Source organism: Hevea brasiliensis, chromosome 6 (assembly GCF_030052815.1).
Source record: "Hevea brasiliensis isolate MT/VB/25A 57/8 chromosome 6, ASM3005281v1, whole genome shotgun sequence".
NCBI classification, from domain to species: Eukaryota; Viridiplantae; Streptophyta; class Magnoliopsida; order Malpighiales; family Euphorbiaceae; genus Hevea; species Hevea brasiliensis.
Window position 1 is genome coordinate 66,746,723 of NC_079498.1, and position 22,194 is coordinate 66,768,916.

At 34.8% G+C, this 22,194-nt stretch overlaps 1 non-coding gene across 1 annotated transcript; it reads right to left on the reverse strand.

The window, feature by feature from the left end:
- Nucleotides 1-5,204: 5,204 nt before the first annotated feature.
- Nucleotides 5,205-5,311, reverse strand: LOC131181271 (small nucleolar RNA R71). The gene has a single exon (XR_009149897.1). It is a non-coding gene; the product is annotated as a small nucleolar RNA R71 (small nucleolar RNA).
- Between the last annotated feature and the right edge of the window lie 16,883 nt (nucleotides 5,312-22,194).

The following is a 22,194-nucleotide window of genomic DNA, read 5'->3' on the forward strand; positions in this document are numbered from 1 at the left end:
AACCCTAGAATAAAGATCCTAGTCACCCATAGTGAGTTTTACAATCAAGATTATAAAAAGATAAAGAGAATACATGAGAAGAAAATAGAATGAAAGAACACAAAAAAAGAGTTGCAGCCTTAGACTTTTGGAGCTTCAGCTGAAAATCCCTTCTAACAATCTTGTAGATCATGTTTCTCCCTTACCTCCCTTGATCTTGATGTGCATCCTTGAATGTAAATCGGCTCTCTTGGATGTAAAATTCTGTTCTTGGATGTAAATTCTCTCTCTGCCTCAATTCCTGACTTGTTCTATTTATATCTGGTGTAAAAACCTTAATTTTAGAGTCCTAGAAGCATTCGAAGTCCATCCGGGTCGGGTTGGAGTGAAAAAAAGTCACATCAGAATTGCTGTCAGGGGACTTTACATAGCTCGTGTAGTGTTACACGGCCCTACCCTGTGTAACTTTCTGCCACTTTATTTTTCACATTTTCTTCAGTCCAGAGAGTTACACAGGGTCCAGGAAGTTACACAGGGCAAGTTACATGGCCCGTGTACTTTTGTTTCTCCATTGGCTATCCGGCTTTCTTTTGGCAGAAAGTTACATGGGTCTGGGTCTTGGCTTACACGACCCGTGTACTTTGTATCAGCAACAATACTCAGTCCCTTGACCTCTTCAAGCTTACTTTTGCACTCCTATACTGTGGGGCTTTACCCAAACACCTATTTTGAAGGAAACGATGCTCTGATCAAGACCAATGAATCCATTAGCCCCACTTTCTTGAGGCCAAATTTGATTGTTTTTTAAGGTTTTGAGGCATTTTTCTGTATTCTTCACGTTTTGACCTCTAAATCTCTTCCAAACTCATCTTTGATTCTAGAACCACATAAAACACCTAATAAAATATAAAAATCAATGAATTGAGTTGGATTAAGATGTTTTCTAAAATAATAATGAAGACACATAAAAATAAACATAAAAGGATGCTAAATGCTAACAAAATGCAATGCATATTAACCTTAAATATCTATATAATTTGATGCAACGAAATACCCCCGAACTCAAACCTTTGCTTGTCCTCAAGCAAATTAAAACTTTATAAAAAAACTCATTTGGGTGCTTAGAAACATAACAAAAAACTTAACTTGCACATAATTAGACATTCTTCAACCTTCATGCCAATTCCCACTTTCAAGGCACAAGGACCTCAATAGTTACCCGCTAGAACCTCACCCCCTTTATGGTGCTTCAACTAACTATTCCTCTATGTAAGGCCATTAATAAGTCATAAATAACCTGTTTTATCAGGATAGACTTTAGAAACACTTACTCTCCCAAATTTGCCTCTATTGCGAATAATTGTGATGAAGTGACTCAATTCCAACTCCATAGGCATATCTCAATTTTCTATCTCTACTAATGTAGCATGTATGCATAAAATACCAAGTTTACTAAGTTTATTCTATTGATTTTGTATGGATAGGAAGGGCTTTTAGTTTTTTTATAGTGCCAAGCATGCTTCCACAATACTTATCCTAGGACTTCTTCTTCTTTTTTATTTATTTATTTATTTATGTCCCTTTTGTCCTCTCCCCCAAACTCATTGGTTTTGTTAGGTAGGAAAGATAAATTTTTCTTTGATTTCAATTGCACACTTGCACTCTTTCTTGAGTTCTACATCCTCTCTCCACAATTTTTTTTTTCACTTAATATACTTTTTACTTATGCATTTATCTTCCTCAAAAGGGTAGGATAGGTGTTTAGGCTAGGGGCCACGTAAATAATATGGGTAAGCCATAAATTTTAAGGGATAGATATAGGTTTCAAATTGACTACAAGGGACATATATATTTTAATTAGGGGTGGCTAAGGCTTAGTGAGGTTATATCAAAGAATGCCTTAATCATCTATTCATCAAGCATATACTACGATTTCACCTTGATAGGTCCAAGAGACATGTTTTAGAGTTGGTGGGGCATTTTTATGTTTGCTTGTATTTCAAAAATTTTCTCCTAATTTTGCAAGTTCAATGTGACAGATTAATGGCTATGAAGGGGTTTAACTAGTTTAACTCCACTTAGGTGATCTAGCTTTTCACAAACAATATATTGAAGCCTTTTTGCCTATCCAGTTACATTCATTTCTCTTTCCCAGAGAGTCCAATCATTAGCTCATCAAGGTTTTAGTTACAATTCTAAGTTAAAAACCTTTTGAAAAAGTCTAGAATTTTCAAAATTTGCAAAAATTTTCTGGATTTTTGACACACAAATATAATATAGACATAATAAGGTGATAAAATGCAATATATAAATGCAATGCATGAAATGCACCCCCAAACTCAAATTTGACATTGTCCTCAATGTTATCAAGATATCATAAACAGGTCAAGAGCAACATCATAAATGTAATAAAAGGGAAAATCTAATGGATATAGAATACTCCCCCTTGAAGCGTGCCTTCCCTTGAATATTTGTGAGTTTGATCTCCATTGCTCCTTTTAAGTGCTTCTTAAACCTACAAAGTGAACAAATATCGAAATTAAGTTTGGGAGGGTGATAAACAAAAGAAATAAATAAAAATATGCAAAGATTAAAATTGAGAAATGCCTATGGAGTTGGAATTGAGTCACTTCATCACAATTATTCGCAATAGAGGCAAATTTGGGAGAGTAAGTGTTTCTAAAGTCTATCCTGATAAAACAGGTTATTTATGACATATTAATGGCCTTGTATAGAGGAATAGTTAGTTAAAGTACCATAAAGGGGGTGAGGTTCTAGCGGGTAACTATTGAGGTCCCTATGCCTTGAAAGTGGGAATTGGCATGAAGGTTGAAGAGTGTCTAATTATGTGCAAGTTAAGTTTTCTGTTATGTTTTTAAGTACCCCAATGAGTTTTTTATAAAGTTTTAATTTGCTTGAGGACAATTGTATAGATATTTAAGGTTAACATGCATTGCATTTTGTTAGCATTTAGCATCCTTTTATGTTTATTTTTATGTGTCTTCATTATTATTTTAGAAAACATATTAATCCAACTCAATTCATTGATTTTTATATTTTATCGGGTGTTTTTATGTGGTTCTAGAATTAAAGATGAGTTTGGAAGAGATTTGGAGGTCAAAATGTAAAGAATATAGAAAAATGCCTTAAAACCCTAGAAAACAATCGAATTTGGCCTCAAGAGGGTGGGGCCAACGGATTCATTGGTCTTGATAAGAGTATCGTTTCCTTCAAAATAGGTGTTTGGGTAAAGCCCCACAGTATAGGAGTGCAAAAGTAAGCTTGAAGAGGTCAAGGGACTAAGTATTGTTGCTGATACATAGTACACGGGTCGTGTAACCCAAGCCCCAGACCCGTGTAACTTTCTACTAGAAGAAAGCCGGATAGCTAATGGAGAAACAAAAGTACACAGGCCGTGTAACTTCCTGGACCCCGTGTAACTCTCTGGACTGAAGAAAACGTGAAAAATAAAGTAGTAGAAAGTTACATGGGGCAGGGCCATGTAACACTACACAGGTCGTGTAAAGTCCCTTGACAGCAATTCTAATGCGACTTTTCTTTGCTCCAACCCGACCCGGATGGACTCCGAATGCTTCTAGGACTCTAAAATTAGGGTTTTTACACCAGATATAAATAGAACAAGTCAGGAATTGAGGCAAAGAGAGAATTTACATCCAAGAGAGTCAATTTACATTCAAGGATGCACATCAACGTCAAGAGAGATAAGGGAGAAACATGATCTATAAGATTGCTAGAAGGGATTTTAAGCTGAAGTTCCAACAGTCCAAGGCTGCAACTCTTTTTCTGGGTTCTTTCACTCTATTTTCTTCTCATGTCTTCTCTTTATCTTTTTATAATCTTGATTGTAAAACTCACCATGGGTGAGTAGGTTCTTTATTCTAGGGTTAGGGTGTAGCACTTAATTTCATTATGGATTTGGTTTGATTTTATTTAATACATTGGGTATTTTATTCATTGATTCAATCTCTTGTAATTTTAATGCATGCTATGTGTTGGCACCCACTTAGTATTGATTATAGATATTAATTGAAGGACTGAAAGGTGAAGATTAATATTAGAAAATCGAGATTTTGAACCTAGGAAATCTGACCTAGAGATAGGCTAATGACCTTTGTAGAGTTCTAAAATTAATCAAAGATCTGAAAGAGTTTTAATTAATTTAATCACCACGAAAGTAGGGTTTATATTAATTAAAATACACCTTGAGTACCTTGATAGAGGACTTTAGATAACTTAGGATTAATTTCCATCAAAGTAACAATCTCCCATTTATTGAATGAATCAGATTGATTCTATAATTGATTGAAATGTGAACCCCTAGCTCTAGAGTGCCTTTGTCCATTAGTATTTTATTGTAGTTAATTATTTAGATTTTATTTCTTTCAATTTAGATATAATCATTATTTCTCAACAATTCGATCATCTAGATAATTAAAATCACTATAGTTTGGTACTCAACACGATCCTCGTGGGAACGATACTCTACTAATCACTTTATTACTTGTTAGCGATCCGTGCACTTGCGGTGGTTGAAAAACTAGCAAATAAGTTTTTAGCGCCATTGCCGGGGATTCTTTAGCTATAGTGATATCAAGCGATAGGCAATTTAGCTAATTTAGGCAGTTATATTTATTATATAATTTTATTGTACTGGTTATATTTTTCTTCTTTTCTCTCAGGTGCTCAATTTGGTATATGACCAGAATAAATCTAGAAGAAATTTTGGACTGTGATCTGGAGATAGACAGAACTTTGAAAGCCATCAGGAGGGAAAGGAAACATCAAAAGCACGGTCAAGGAGATCTTGAAATTCCAACCATGGGCAATAATAATGACAGACCAAGACTCTTGAGAGATTACAGAGCTCCATTTGCTCAAGGATTTCAGCCCAGTGTCACTAGACCCACAATGGAAGCCAACAACTTTGAATTAAAACCAGCATGGCTCCAAATGATTTAACAAACCTAGTTTGTAAGTTCGCCTACAGAAGACCCACACTATCACCTCTATTGCTTTCTTGCCCTATGTGATACATTCAAGATTAATGGAGTATCTGATCAAGTAATAAGACTCAGAGCATTCCCATTCTCCCTTCGGGACAGAGTAAGGAAGTGGTTACTTTCTCAACCAGCTGGAACGTTCACTACTTGGGAGACCTCTCTCAAGCTTTTCTAGCAAGATATTTTCCACCTACAAAGACTGTAAAACTAAGGCTTAAGCTCAACACCTTCAGACAAAAGGAAGGAGAATCACTCTATGACGCATGGGAAAGATACAAAGACCTGCAGAGGGAATGTCTACACCATGGTATAGAAGATTGGCTATTAGTGAAAAATTTCTATAATGGATTACTACCCTCTACAAGGAGCACAGTTGATTCAGCTACAGAAGGTGATCTAATGGAGAAAACAATGCCATAAGCACTTAAACTGCTAGAAAGGGTTGCATACCATAACTATGAGTGGTCAAATGAAAGAGGAAATGCAAGGAAAACTGCAGGGGTACTAAAAGTAGACACCCTAAGCATGATAAATGCTCAATCTGATTAGCTCACAAGGAAACTAAAAAAGATGCAAGCCAACGCAGTCGGTACAAACAGTCAACCTGAAGATAACTATGGAGGAGCATACTTGAGTTCAGAATACAGCAATTTCAATGAACCCTCCTTAGAACAGATGAACTATGTGAATAATGGACGAAACTTCAACCAGAGGAAGCCCAACAATCCATATTCAAATACTTACAACCCTGGATGGAGGAATCACCCAAATTTCTCATGGTCCAATCAGCAGAACCAGCCAATAAACAAGCAAAAAGGGTACAAACCACCAGTACCCCTGGATTTCAGAATAGAGGACAAAACTTTGCACAGTCATCACTACCTCTCCAACCTCAATAACCTAAATCGAAAATGACTATGGAAACCATGATGGAAGGATTCCTAGCAGCTCAACAACAACAAGCTGAATTAATTAAACAGCTGACTTCCAGAGTGGACCAACTTGCTACTCACAACAAAATGCTAGAGAATCAGATCGCTCAGCAAGCAAGCTCTTCAAGTAAGGCTGCTGGCAAACTACCTAGCCAACCAGAAATGAACCCAAGGGAGCATTGTAAGGTAGTTACACTGAGGAGTGGGAGAACTCTAGTACAACTAGAGGTAGAACCAACAGAGGGAACCATAGAAAAATCTAAAGACCAAGCAGAGAAAAAGGAGGAAGAAGCTAAGAAAGATTAGGAAGAGGAAGCAAGGAAGATAAAGAAATTACCAGAACCATACCAGCCCCCCTACCTTTTCCTCAGAGATTTCAGAAAGCCAAATTGGACAAGTAGTTTGAAAAGTTTTTGGAAGTTTTACAGAAGCTTTACATCAACATCCCCTTCACTGAAGCACTTTCTCAGACTCCATTGTATGCCAAATTTCTTAAGGAAATTCTGTTAAAGAAAAGGAAGCTAGAAAACTATGGAACAGTAGCTCTAACAGAAGAATGCAGTGCCATACTGCAGAACAAACTGCCTCCAAAGTTGAAGGATCCAGGAAGCTTCTCCATACCTTGTCTCATTGGTGACAAGAAAATAGATAAGGCCCTCTGCAATCTTGGGGCAAATGTCAGTTTGATGCCTCTATCAATATGCAAAAAGCTAGACATCGGGGAACTGAAACCAACAACAATCTCATTGCAATTGGCTGATTGATCTGTTAAATAGCCTATAGGAATACTGAAGAACATTCTAATCAAAGTGGGCAAATTCTTCATTCCAGTGGACTTTGTTGTCCTTGAGATGGAAGAAGATGCTAAAACTCCCATCATCTCAGGGAGATCATTCTTGGCAACCACCGGAGCTATCATAGACGTAAAAAACGGGCGACTAACTCTCAAAGTAGGAGAAGAAGAAGTAGAGTTCAACTTGTTCGACATGATGAAACACAAATTTAAACCTGATGAATGCTTCAAAGTTGACACAATTGATGAACATGTTGAAAAGGAATTTCATGAGACACATCCTAAAGATCCTCTTGAAGCATGTATTGTGCACAGCTACATAGTGGATGATAAAAATACAAAAATAGTAGCCTGTGCATAACAGTTAGCAGCTCATCCACCCCTACCATTACCTAAAGCTTCCAAGATGGAGGAGTTGAAGGAGGAACAAACTGAAGGTAAGCTCCAGAAAAATGCCAAACAGGTAGAGCTTCAACCTCTCCCCTCCTCACTAAGGTATGCATTTCTGGACTCAAATTCTAAATATCCTGTTATAATCAATGCTAGCCTTTCTAAATTAGAAGAGGAAAAATTGCTAAGAGAACTTAGGATCCATAGCAAAGCCATAGGGTATAAGATAGAAGACCTGAAGGGAATCAACCCTTCAATTTGCATGCATAGGATACCCATGGAAGAAAACAGTAAACCCACAATCGAACACCAAAGAAGACTTAACCCAAACATGAAAGAAGTAGTCAAGAAAGAAATTTTAAAACTATTAGATGCAGGTAGCATATACCCAATCTCCGATAATAAATGGGTTAGTCTAGTACATGTAGTTCCTAAGAAAGGTGGAACAACTGTTATCCAAAATGCAATCAATGAACTAATCCCTGCTAGAGTGGTCACTGGTTGGCAAATGTGTATAGACTATAGGAAATTAAATGGTGCTACCAAAAAAGACTATTTCCCTCTCCCCTTCATTGGCTAAATGTTAGAAAGATTAGCGAAACACTTTTATTTCTGTTACCTAGATGGATATTCGAGATTCTTTCAAATTCCTATTCACCTAGAAGACCAAGAAAAGACAACATTCACTTGCCCTTATGGAACATTTGCATATAGGAGAATGCCTTTTGGTCTTTGTAATGCCCCTGCTACCTTTCAAAGATGCATGATGGCTATCTTTTTTTATTATATTGAAGTATCATGAAAGTTTTTATGGATGATTTTTCCGTCTATGGAACTACTTTTGATGATTTTCTAGTTAATTTATCTAAGGTGTTGTAAAGATGTGAAGAATCAAACCTAGTCCTAAATTAGGAAAAGTGCCACTTCATGGTAAGGGAAGGCATAGTTCTAGGACATTTGATATCAGAAAGAGGAATTGAAGTAGATAAGGCAAAAATTAAGATTATTGAAAACATGCCACCACCAACATCAGTCAAGGGAGTGCGAAGCTTTTTGGGACATGTAGGATTCTACAGAAGATTTATCAAGGACTTTTCCAAAATAGCTAAGCCACTTACTAACTTGTTAAATCAAGATGTTCCCTTTGATTTTGATGAAAATTGCCTTGTTTCCTTTAACAGGATCAAAGAAGCCCTGATATTAGCACCAATAATGTAGCCACCAAATTGGGAGCTACCATTTGAGGTGATGTGCGACGCGAGTGACTTTGCAGTTGGAGCAGTGCTCGGGCAAAGAAAAGATAAAAAACTCCATGCTATTTATTATGCTAGCAAGATATTAAATGATGCACAAATCAATTATGCCACCACAGAGAAGGAATTCCTAACAGTGGTGTTTGCAATGGACAAGTTTAGATCTTACCTCATTGGTTGAAAGTCATTGTATTCACAGATCATGCTACAATCCGATACCTTTGGAACAAGAAGGAAGCAAAACCAAGGCTGATTCGATGGATCCTACTCCTGTAAGAATTTGACCTTGAAATAAAGGACAAAAAGGGATCTGAAAATATAGTAGCTGACCATCTTTCCAGACTAAAATTGGAGTACATAGAGGACTTCAAAGATTTGCCAATTGATGATTCATTTCCTGATGAGCAATTACTTGCATTCTCCAAGGCTCCATGGTATGCTGATTTTGTTAATTTTCTTATATGCAGGATACTGCCTCCAAACATGACTTATCAGCAAAGGAAGAAATCTTACATGATGTAAGATATTACTATATGGGAGGAACCTCTACTGTACAAGAGATGTAATGATGGGCTGATAAGAAGATGCATATCAGAGGAAGATATGGAAAGTCTCATTTATCATTGCCATTCATCACTATATGGAGGATATTTTGGCACCTCAAAAACTGTAGTAAAAAGTTTACAAGCAGGGTTTTACTGGCCACATTTGTTTAAGGATGTAAGATCCTTTGTGCTAGGTTGTGATCAATGCCAAAGAACAGGTAACAGTTACCTGTTCAAGGAGGGATAAAATGCCACTACATGGTATACTTGAGATATAATTGTTTGATGTATTGGGAATAAATTTCATGGGACCATTCCTCTCCTCCCGTGGAAACAAGTATATTCTGGTTGGAGTTGATTATGTATCAGAATGGGTAGAAGCAATTGCGACACCAACCAACGATGCTAGAGTGGTCATAAGGTTACTTAATAAAAACATTTTCATAAGATTTGGCACACCACGAGCAATAATCAGTGATGGAGGAAGTCACTTCTGCAACCAACAATTCAAAACACTAGTGAAAAAGTATGGAGTGACTCACAAGGTGGCCACACCTTATCATCCTCAAACCAGCGGTCAAGTAGAAATCTCAAACAGGAAACTGAAGTAGATTCTAGAGAAAACTATAAACAGGTCCAGGAAGGACTGGTGTATGAAGTTAGTGTTAGTAGTATGCCCTAGAGCATACCATTTAGTATGTATCCTGTACATAATTTTATTAATATATTTATGTGTAATAGAAAAGGTCCATTGATATTTTGTTAGAAATATTATTCTTAAGTTGTTAAGAATATCAGTGACAATATTTCTAGCACAAAGTATCATAAATAGGTTCACAATCGAGGATACTTCATAATAAGGACTTGACTTATCCAGAAAGATTGTATTCATGTTTGTTCCCAAGTTATTTATATGAGATATAAATAAGATGGAATGGTGAGTCTCATGCCATATAACAAACATGATAGGCACTTATAAATGATAAGTAGGCCGAACCAGTGACACTTATGACAAGCACATGGAGTTTACTCTTGTCAATATTTTGTCATAAATCATATCAGTGCATATAATATTTAGACCTGAGATAGCACAGTTATCTTGCATATAGGTAGTTTGAGTTTGACACTTCTTTCATACTTGTACTATGTATGGGTATATGGGCATGTGTTGGCTCCTACTAGTTATATATAGAGGTAGGTGTTGATCAAGATGAAATCTGTTCCTCTAAATAAATAGAGATAAAATCCTATGTTCATTTAATTGTTCTTGATGTTTCAAGTTCTTGGCCAGGACAGATAGATTTATTCAGAAAAGAGTTTCTGATGAGAAAATCTTTTAATCAAGAACTGGAATTAAAAGAGAACATAATATTCATAGCAAATGGAGTTTGACATAAACCATGACTCCAGCTTGAGTTGGGATTTTGTAACAGAGAGATTCTAGTGCATGGTAACATATGATTACAGGTTCATTTAAGGTAAACCTTATTACTAATTGGGTGGCGATGGCATGCTATGCTAGGTGTTAACCATGGTCTATGAGGTTTATAAAATGATTTAGAGAAATCATTTATGGTAAGAAAGAGTTCTGATAATATTAAGAGTTGATATCATGTCTCATTGCCAATTAGTGATGAGCCTAGTAAGTCACACACATACACAAGTTATCACCTATGTAAATATGATTTAATTAATTAATTAAAGAGTTTAATTGATTAATTAAATAGGTTTGGTTTGCAATTAAATTGCAAAGTCCCTAGCATGACTTGAAACCAAATCTAGATTATTGGATGTGTAGTATAAATTAAATTTATATTTAAAGTATTTAAATATGAATTTAATAAATGAGAAATTAATTAGTAGAGATTAATTAATTAATTTATATTTGATATAAATTAATTAGAAGAAGAAAAATAATTATTTTGAATTAAGAACTCAAAATTAAGACACAAGGGTATTTTGGTCATTTCACAGTGTGACACGTGGCACCATGAGATGGTGACACATGGGATTACACAAAAGCTTGCCAAATGTTTTTTAATCATGTAAGATTATTAAAATCGAGATTAAATATAGGTTTGACACTTGGCACAATGTGATTGGGTCACTTAAACCTAGAGCTAATCAAAGAGTGACATGTGGCAAGGGTTTAATGTGTTAACCTAGCTATTTAAGTGTTGTTATGAAAAAGAAAAGCAACCAGCAGCCACTCCTCTCCTTTGTCACGCCACTTTGAGGCTTTTTATCTATTCTTCTTCATCTCTCATCAATTAAAAGAGATTAGCAATAAATCTCTTGAATTAAAAACACTAGAAATTGTTTCTAGTGTCCTGTTTACATCTCTAATCTTTTAAAAGGCAGAACTTGAATTTCTAATTAATAGAAAAAGCTTTAGAAGCTTTTCAAGAGCTGCCATAGGTGTTCTTGGTGTGGACAAGCTGGAGGGACAGCATCTGGTGTCCTGAAGATGAATCTCAAAGGCGCAGACACACTGCAGTGCATCAAAAGGTTAGTGTAATCGTTCTTGATTTAATCTAGGGTTCTAAAATTAATCTGATTAATTTTAAAATCTTAAATGGCAAATACAGAACCAAAAACATATTAAAAGAGTTTTAATATGTTGTTTATCATTGAAATCAAATAGATAAAAATAAATCTTGCATGATGCATGTGACCCTAGGTGAAAATTTTTGAATTCAATGGTATAAACTTGTGTTTTTCATGCTTCCATTCCTTCAATTGGTATCAGAGCCACTATATTTGCCATTTAGATTGTTGATTATATGATTTAATTGTGTGTTTGATCATGAGATCAAAAGATCATTGCTGGTTGCAAAGCAAGATGGCAGCATATTTAAAAAAAACACCATCAATGGTGCGCATGGTTTGGCTACCATGGGTGGTTCAAGGTTTGGCTTTTAATTCTGCAATTGTTGTATGATCAAAGGCCTATTCTTTGACTAATTAAAGTGTTTAATTAGTAATTTTAATCACACAATTAAATTATGATTCAAATCAGAATTTTAAAAATTGTTTGAATGTGATTCAAATCTGAATTTTAAAAGTTGTTTGAATGTGATTCAAATCTGAATTTTTAAAGTTGTTTGAATCATATTTAAATCTGATTTTTTAAAATTGATTGAATAAAATTCAGATCTGATTTTTTAAAAAATGTTTGAATGTGATTCAAATCTGATTTTTTAAAAAAATGTTTGAATGTGATTTAAATATGAATTTTTAAATTTGTTTGAATGAGATTCAAATCTGAATTTTTAAATTTATTTGAATCATATTCAAATCTGGATTTTTAAGTTGAATATGAGATATTCAATTTAATTTAAGTATGTATGTTTTATTTAATTATTAAATAGTGATATGCATGATGGATGATCATGGACTATAAAAGACCAATGTGATTGGATTTGTTTCTTTTACGTTTCTTTGGGATTGTAAATTAATTAATTTATTTTAATTTATTTTGGGCATGTATTATTAAGTTTGTAATAATTTTTGGGTTGTAATTTCATTTATTTAAGTTCTTGTAAATTCGCCTTGGTATGCCAAGGATTACCATGTAATATTGGATTGCAAGAAGTTCAAGGAGGTCAAGAGCATTGGTGGGACCAGTGGGAGGAATTCAAGATCAAGTGTTGATTATGTACTCCTTCAGCAACTCTTGTAAAATGAATGAATGAATAAAATGCACCTAGGAATGCCCTGATTCAATTCTTGGTGGCTCAGAATTGAATCCCTTAGAAAGTCCATGATCATACTATATTCATTGCTTATCCATGAATGCATGAGATGTATGGGAATGTATGCTATTATATGATATATGCATGCTAATTGGATAATGTGCAAAGTGAGACCTTAATAGAAATTAGAATGACCATAAAATCTTCCAAACAAATAATTAAGTTGTAAATGCTATAATTAAAGTAATTATAACATAGGCCCTCCATTGGGGCAATTATTTTAAGAAATTTTAAATAGTTGCATGAGATGCAATTAATTTAAGAGATTTTCTTCAGAATAATTGTTAAGCATGAGATGTTGTCCTGAAGATGAATCTCAAAGGCGCAGACACACTGCAGTGCATCAAGAGGTTAGTGTAATCATTCTTGATTTAATCTAGGGTTCTAAAATTAATCTGATTAATTTTAAAATCTTAAATGGCAAATACAGAACCAAAAACATATTAAAAGAGTTTTAATATGTTGTTTATCATTGATATCAAATAGATAAAAATAAATCTTGCATGATGCATGTGACCCTAGGTGAAAATTTTTGAATTCAATGGTATAAACTTGTGTTTTTCATGCTTCCATTCCTTCAATTGGTATCAGAGCCACTATATTTGCCATTTAGATTGTTGATTATATGATTTAATTGTGTGTTTGATCATGAGATCAAAAGATCATTGCTGGTTGCAAAGCAAGGTGGCAGCATATTTAAAAAAAACACCATCAATGGTGCGCATGGTTTGGCTACCATGGGTGGTTTAAGGTTTGGCTTTTAATTCTGCAATTGTTGTATGATCAAAGGCCTATTCTTTGACTAATTAAAGTGTTTAATTAGTAATTTTAATCACACAATTAAATTATGATTCAAATCAGAATTTTAAAAATTGTTTGAATGTGATTCAAATCTGAATTTTAAAAGTTGTTTGAATGTGATTCAAATCTGAATTTTTAAAGTTGTTTGAATCATATTTAAATCTGATTTTTAAAAATTGATTGAATAAAATTCAGATCTGATTTTTTAAAAAATGTTTGAATGTGATTCAAATCTGATTTTTTAAAAAAATGTTTGAATGTGATTCAAATATGAATTTTTAAATTTGTTTGAATGAGATTCAAATCTGAATTTTTAAATTTATTTGAATCATATTCAAATCTGGATTTTTAAGTTGAATATGAGATATTCAATTTAATTTAAGTATGTATGTTTTATTTAATTGTTAAATAGTGATATGTATGATGGATGATCATGGACTATAAAAGACCAATGTGATTGGATTTATTTCTTTTATGTTTCTTTGGGATTGTAAATTAATTAATTTATTTTAATTTATTTTGGGCATGTATTATTAAGTTTGTAATAATTTTTGGGTTGTAATTTCATTTATTTAAGTTCTTGTAAATTCGACTTGGTATGCCAAGGATTACCATGTAATATTGGATTGCAAGAAGTTCAAGGAGGTCAAGAGCATTGGTGGGACCAGTGGGAGGAATTCAAGATCAAGTGTTGATTATGTACTCCTTCAGCAACTCTTGTAAAATGAATGAATGAATAAAATGCACCTAGGAATGCCCTGATTCAATTCTTGGTGGCTCAGAATTGAATCCCTTAGAAAGTCCATGATCATACTATATTCATTGCTTATCCATGAATGCATGAGATGTATGGGAATGTATGCTATTATATGATATATGCATGCTAATTGGATAATGTGCAAAGTGAGACCTTAATAGTAATTAGAATGACCATAAAATCTTCCAAACAAATAATTAAGTTGGAAATGCTATAATTAAAGTAATTATAACATAGGCCCTCCATTGGGGCAATTATTTTAAGAAATTTTAAATAGTTGCATGAGATGCAATTAATTTAAGAGATTTTCTTAAGAATAATTGTTAAGCATGAGATGTTATAAATATGTAAATGGTTTATTGGCCAATATTGGATGTACCTGAGGGCATTAAAATTATTTGCATAATTACTGGCTCAATGGGATCAACTTAACTAATGCAAGATAAGTAAAAAATGGATGTACCTGAGATTTTGAGCATTAGGGGCTAGGTAAAGGATTGAACCTCACATAAGATGTGATGGGCAAGGAGTTGCTCACTTATAGTTTATTGTAATTCCAATAATGGATGTACCTGAGGATGATCAATAGAATTATATGAATTCAATCATCCACTAGAAATCTATCCAACTAGGATTTCCGTTTTCTACTTTGGAAGTGTAGGATTCGCTAAGTTAGTGGGAGGACTATTTTGATTAAAAGACCATAATCATTTTGGTTAATTATATGATACATTTACTATTTAATCTGGTTATTTTCTGCAGTTAATTTTCTGATAAAAATGAGCACAAAACAACCACCACCATCCAATATCTTTGCAAGCATACTTGATCACAATAGGTTGACAGGACCTAATCTGTCTGATTGGCTAAGAAATTTGAAACTTGTCCTGAATCTTGAACATATAGGATATGTTCTAGATTCAAATGTTCCTGGTCCCTTACCTCCAGAGGCCACACAAGAGGAACATGAAACTTTGGACAAGTGGAAGGAGCATGATATGAGAGCTAAGTGTTACATGCTTGCTTCCATGAGTAATGAGTTACAGAAGCAACATGAGAACATGCAGAGTGCGAGTGAGATCCTCCTTCACCTATAAGAGTTGTATGGTGAGCACAGCAGGAATGCTAGGTATGAGATATCTAAACAGCTATTCCGTATGAGGATGTCTGAGGGACAGAATGTTGGGGATCATGTCCACAAGATGATTCGGCTGATTGAGCAGTTGGAACATCTTGACTTCAACATGGATTTCCAACTACAAACGGATTTGATTCTTCAGTCCCTTCCTGAGTCTTTTGGGAATTTTGTGATAAATTTCCATATGACTAAACAGGAATGCACCTTAGCTGGTTTACTCAACATGCTGGTTATTGCCCAAAAGAATATGCCAGGCAATAAAGGAAAAGAGGTAGCTTTGGTTGCATCTTCTTCTGCTGGAAAGTCCAACAAGAAGAAGGGCAATAAGAAAAAGAAACCTCAGATTCTTGGTCCTTCCAAGAAAATAACTAAATAGAAAAGGAAGACTAAAGCTAATGGAGGCAAAGGAAAGTGTTTCCACTACCAAAAGGATGGGCATTGGAAAAGGAACTGCCCAGAGTATCTTGCTTCTTTGAAGGACAAGAAGGATACACCTTCGGAAGGTATGTCCATATCTTGTTATTTAGATTCTGATGATACTCATAGTTCATCTACAGCTTGGGTTTTAGATATTGGTGCCAGTTCTCACATTTCTAATAATATGCAGGAACTAGCAAACAGTAGCAGCTTGCGTGCTCAAGATATTAGAGTCCGGATTGGCAATGGTTTAACTGTTGAAGCTTTAGCCATAGAATCTAAATCTTTTTACATGTTTGGACATGTTCTGTGTTTGGATAATATTTTATATGTACCTGATGCTTTTAAGAACATCATTTCTATATCTAGTTTGACTAGAAATGGCTATGAATTTCAGTTCACAAATTATGTTTGCAATATTTATTTTGGAAATAAATATGTTGGTTCGGGTTATATGAATGATGGTCTTTATTATTTGGATAATAATGACAAACACAAATTGAATGCAAGTGATCTAAAAGAATGCAATGCCATGGTGAAAACCAACTCAAGTTCAAAATATATTTGGCACTTAAGGTTATGTCATGTTGCAAAAGATAGGATTGCAAAACTGGAGAAAATGGGGATTCTATCCTCATTGGCTCTGAGCCTACTCCAACTTGTGAATCTTGCCTTCAGGGCAAAATGACTAGATCACCCTTTGTTGGACAAGGGCTAAGAGCTGAAAATATTTTGGAGCTAATACATAGTGATGTATGTGGTCCATTTAAAGAGATGGCTAGAGGGGGTTTTCATTATTTTATTACCTTTACTGATGATAAATCAAGGTTTGGGTATTTGTATTTAATGAAATACAAACATGAATCCTTTGAAAAGTTTAAGGAATTTAAATCTGAAGTAGAAAATCAAACAGGAAAGAGTATTAAAGCTCTATGATCAGATCGTGGAGGTGAATATTTGAGTACTGAATTTGATGAATACTTGAGAGAGCATGGCATTGTTTCTCAGCTGACTCCTCCAGGAACGCCACAGCTGAATGGTGTATCTGAAAGGAGAAATCGTACCCTATTGGATATGGTACGTAGTATGATGAGCTATACTGATATGCCAATCTTCTTTTGGGGATTTGCATTAGAATCAGCTTTGTATATTCTGAATAGGATTCCATCAAAACCAGTTTCTTCCACACCTTATGAGATATGGCATGGAAGAAAACCAAGTCTTAAGCATGTTAAGATTTGGGGTTGTCCAGCTTATATCAAAAAGCCGAACACTGATAAATTGGAGACCAGATAAAAAAAAGGTCGATTTGTTGGATATCCAAAAGATAGTTTTGGATATTATTTTTATTTGCCTACTTCACAAAAGGTTGTGATAAGTAGAGATGCCGCATTTCTTGAACAACAGTTTGTTCAAGAAGGAGGCAAAGGAAGGCAAATAGAGTTAGAATTGGAGAATTCTGACCAACCAACAGATCAGATGGATATAGATCCATCTAGTCAACCTATACCCGTTGATGAAACATCTACAGCTGTTCCTCGTAGAATAACCAGGGTATCTCACCCACCAGTGAGATATGGTTTTCTTTATGAAGAAGAACAAGAGTTGTCTACTCATGAAGAAGTAGATCATGGAGATGATCCACTTACTTATGAAGAAGCTATATCAGATATAGACTCTTCAAAATGGATTGATGCTATGAAATCCGAGATTGATTCCATGTATAAGAATTAAGTTTGGGATCTTGTTGACCCACCTAAAGGTATTGTACCTATAGGGAACAAATGGGTTTTCAAGAAGAAAATTGGTTCTGATGGAAAGGTAGAGACCTATAAGGCAAGGCTAGTAGCGAAAGGGTTTCGCCAAAGGCAAGGAATCGACTATGAGGAGACTTTCTCGCCTGTTGCCATGCTTAAATCAATTAGGATTTTATTAGCAATAGCTGCATACTATGATTATGAGATTTGGCAGATGGATGTCAAAACAGCTTTTCTCAATGGATATATTGAAGAAAATGTTTTCATGGAACAACCTAGGGGATTTGAATCCCAAGATGGTTCCAAGGTATGCAAGCTAAAGCGATCCATTTGTGGGTTGAAACAAGCTTCGAGGAGTTAGAACATCCGTTTTGATGAAGCCATTAAATCCTTTGGTTTTATCAAAAATGAGGATGAGCCATGTGTATATAAGAAGGTTAGTGACAGTGCAATCACTTTCCTTGTCTTATATGTGGATGACATACTGTTGATGGGTAATGACACAGGTATGTTGACGACTATAAAGGTATGGTTGTCAAATACATTCTCCATGAAAGACTTAGGGGAGGCAACCTGTATTCTTGGGATTCGCATCTATAGAGATAGAGCGGAAAAAATAATTGGTTTATCTTAAAGTCTATACTTGGAAAAGGTGTTAAAGAGGTTTAACATGCTTGATTCCAAGAGAGGATTGTTACCAGTGAGACATGGTATCCACCTTTCTAAAGAGATGTCTCCAAAGACACCTGAAGAAAGAGATAAGATGGCCAGGATTCCATATGCTTCGGCTATTGGAAGTTTAATGTATGCAATGTTGTGTACTAGGCCGGATATCGCATATGCTGTTAGTTTGACTAGCAGGTATCAATCCAATCCAGGTTTGGAACACTAGATAGCTGTCAAGAATATCCTTAAGTACTTGAGAAGAACTAAGGATTTATTCTTGATTTATGGAGGTGGAGACTTGCAATTGGATGGTTATCACGATTCGATTTCCAATCGATATCGATGATAGAAAGTCTACCTCTGGATATGTGTTCATTTGTAATGGGGTGCGATCGGTTGGAAGAGTTCTAAGCGAGCACGATTGCAGATTCCACTACGAGGTCGAGTATATTCTTTGCATCGAATCTTTGCAAAGGAAGCTGTTTGGATAAAGAAGTTCATGACAAAACTTACAGTAGTTCCTTCCATTGAGTCAGCAGTTCCACTACACTGTGACAATAATGGAGCAGTCATACAGGCTAAGGAACCAAGGTCTCACTAGAAATCCAAACACATAGAAAGGCGCTACCACATTATCAGAGAAATAGTTGGGCGAGGCGATGTAGCCATACAGAAAATAGCATCGGTGAAAATCCGGTGACCCATTCACTAAGCCTATGTCACGCACTCGATTAGTGACATCTTGAGAAGATAGGTCTAAGATATTGTAATGAATGGCTCTAGTGCTAGTGGGAGATTGTTAGTAGTATGCCCTAGAGCATATCATTTAGTATGTATCTTGTACATAATTTTATTAATAAAAGGCATTTCCACTTTTCCGTTTACATAATATATTTATGTGTAATAGAAAAGGTCCATTGATATTTTGTTAGAAATATTATTCTTAAGTTGTTAAGAATATGAGTGATAATATTTCTAGCACAAAGTATCATAAATAGGTTCACAATCGAGGATACTTCATAATAAGGACATGACTTATCCAGAAAGATTGTATTCATGTTTATTCCCAAGTTATTTATATGAGATATAAATAAGATGGAATGGTGAGTCTCATGCCATGTAACAAACATGATAGGCACTTATAAATGATAAGTAGGCCGAACCAGTGACACTTATGACAAGCACATGGAGTTTACTCTTGTCAATGTTTTGTCATAAATCATATCAGTGCATATAATCTTTAGACCTGAGATAGTACAATTATCTTGTATATAAGTAGTTTGAGTTTGATACTGCTTTCATACTTATACTATGTATGGGTATATGGGCATGTGTTGGCTCCTACTAGTTATATATGGAGGTAGGTGTTGATCAAGATGGAATCTGTTCCTCTAAGTAAATAGAGATAAAATCCTATGTTCATTTAATTGTTCTTAATGTTTCAAGTTCCTGGCCAGGACAGATAGATTTATTCAGAAAAGAGTTTCTGATGAGAAAATCTTTTAACCAAGAACTGGAATTAAAAGAGAACATAATATTCATAGCAAATGGAGTTTGACATAAACCATGACTCCAGCTTGAGTTGGGATTTTGTAATAGAGAGATTCTAGTGCATGGTAACATATGATTACAGGTTCATTTAAGGTAAACCTTATTACTAATTGGGTGGCGATGGCATGCTATGCTAGATGTTAACCATGCTCTATGAGGTTCATAAAATGATTTAGAGAAATCATTTATGGTAAGAAAGAGTTCTGATGATATTAAGAGTTGATATCATGTCTCATTGCCAATTAGTGATGAGCCTAGTAAGTCACACACATACACAAGTTATCACCTTTTTAAATATGATTTAATTAATTAATTAAAGAGTTTAATTGATTAATTAAATAGGTTTGGTTTGCAATTAAATTGCAAAGTCCCTAGCATTACTTGAAACCAAATCTAGATTATTGGATGTGTAGTATAAATTAAATTTATATTTAAAGTGTTTAAATATGAATTTCATTAATAAGAAATTAATTAATAGAGATTAATTAATTAATTTATATTTGATATAAATTAATTAGAAGAAGAAAAATAATTATTTTGGGTTAAGAACTCAAAATTAAGACACAGGGGCATTTTGGTCATTTCACATTGTGACACGTGGCACCATGAGATGGTGACACATGGGATTACACATAAGCTTGCCAAATTTTTTTTAATCTTGTAAGATGATTAAAATCAAGATTAAATATAGGTTTGACACTTGGCACAATGTGATTGGGTCACTTAAACCTAGAGCTAATCAAAGGGTGACATGTGACAAGGGTTTAATGTGTTAACCTAGCTATTTAAGTGTTGTTATGAAAAAGAAAAGCAACCAGTAGCCACTCCTCTCCTTTGTCATGCCACTTTGAGGCTTTTCATCTATTCTTCTTCATCTCTCATCAATTCAAAGAGATTAGCCATCAATCTCTTAAATTAAGAACATTAGAAATTGTTTCTAGTGTCCTGTTTACATCTCTAATCTCTTAAAAGGCAGAACTTGAATTTCTAATTAATAGAAAAAGCTTTAGAAGCTGTTCAAGAGCTGCCATAGGTGTTCTTGGTGTGGATAAGCTAGAGGGATAACATCTGGTGTTCTGAAGACGAATCTCAAAGGCGCAGACACGCTGCAGTGCATCAAGAGGTTATTGTAATCGTTCTTGATTTAATCTAGGATTCTAAAATTAATCTGATTAATTTTAAAATCTTAAATGGCAAATACAGATCCAAAAACATATTAAAAGAGTTTTAATATGTTGTTTATTATTGAAATCAAATAGATAAAAATAAATCTTGCATGATGCATGTGACCCTAGGTGAAAATTTTTGAATTCAATGGTATAAACTTGTGTTTTTCACGCTTCCATTCCTTCAGTTAGATTATGCAGTATGGGCATACCGTACTGCATACAAAACCCCAATTGGCACAACACCCTTTTGACTGGTTTATTGAAAATCATGTCATCTCCCTGTTGAACTTGAGCATAAAGCTTACTGGGCAATTCAGATCTTAAACTTCAACTTAAAAGCTGCTGGTGAGAAAAGGCTCTTACAACTGAATGAGTTGGAAGAAATCCGATAGGACGCATACAAAAATACCAAAATCTTCAAAGATAAAACCAAAAGATGGCATGACAGGCGCATAGCAAGGAAAGAGATAAAAGAAGGAGATCTTGTACTCTTATTTAACGCTAGATTGAAACTCTTTTTGGGGAAGCTAAAATCAAGATGGTTTGGACCTTTCAAGGTCACCCAAGTCTTCCCACATGGAGCAGTAGAGGTATGGAGCGAAACCTCAGGTGCATTCAAGGTCAATGGGCGGAGGCTTAAGCCTTACTTTCAAGGAGAACCCATAAAAATGGGAGTCAATTGCACTCTCGACCATCCTACTGGCAAACCATAAACAAGCAAAGTCCAGCTAAAGACTATAAATAAGCACTTTTTGGGAGGCAACCCAAATTTTTTCTAAAATTTTCTTTTTTTTTTCTTTTTTTTTTTTTGTATTGATTTTTATTTCATACTTATTAGCATTTCACTTTGTAGGAATTTTTGGAAAGGGGAGTAGAGATTAAGAGAGGAAAGGAATCACCAAGTCAAAACCACAAAAGGGAATTTGAAGAAAACCAGGGAAGTAGCTTTATTACTCAACTTTACATCCATTTCATGTGTTGTGATGATGAAATTTTTCATTTACCAAAGATTTGAAAAATTAGAAAATTACATGGGTTGTGTATTGGTTTTACACGCCCAATGTAACTTTTTGGAAGTCCATAAATTTCATGCAATTTCAACTCTTCGGGAAACAGAAAGTTACATGGATCCATAGTCCAAGTTACACGGACCGTGTAATGCCTCTAGCAGAATAACTTAGAGACAGAAATTTACACGGGGCTCCTTGTAATTTACACGGGTCGTGTAACATATCCAGCAAACAAATTTGAGAAATAAAAAGTTACACGG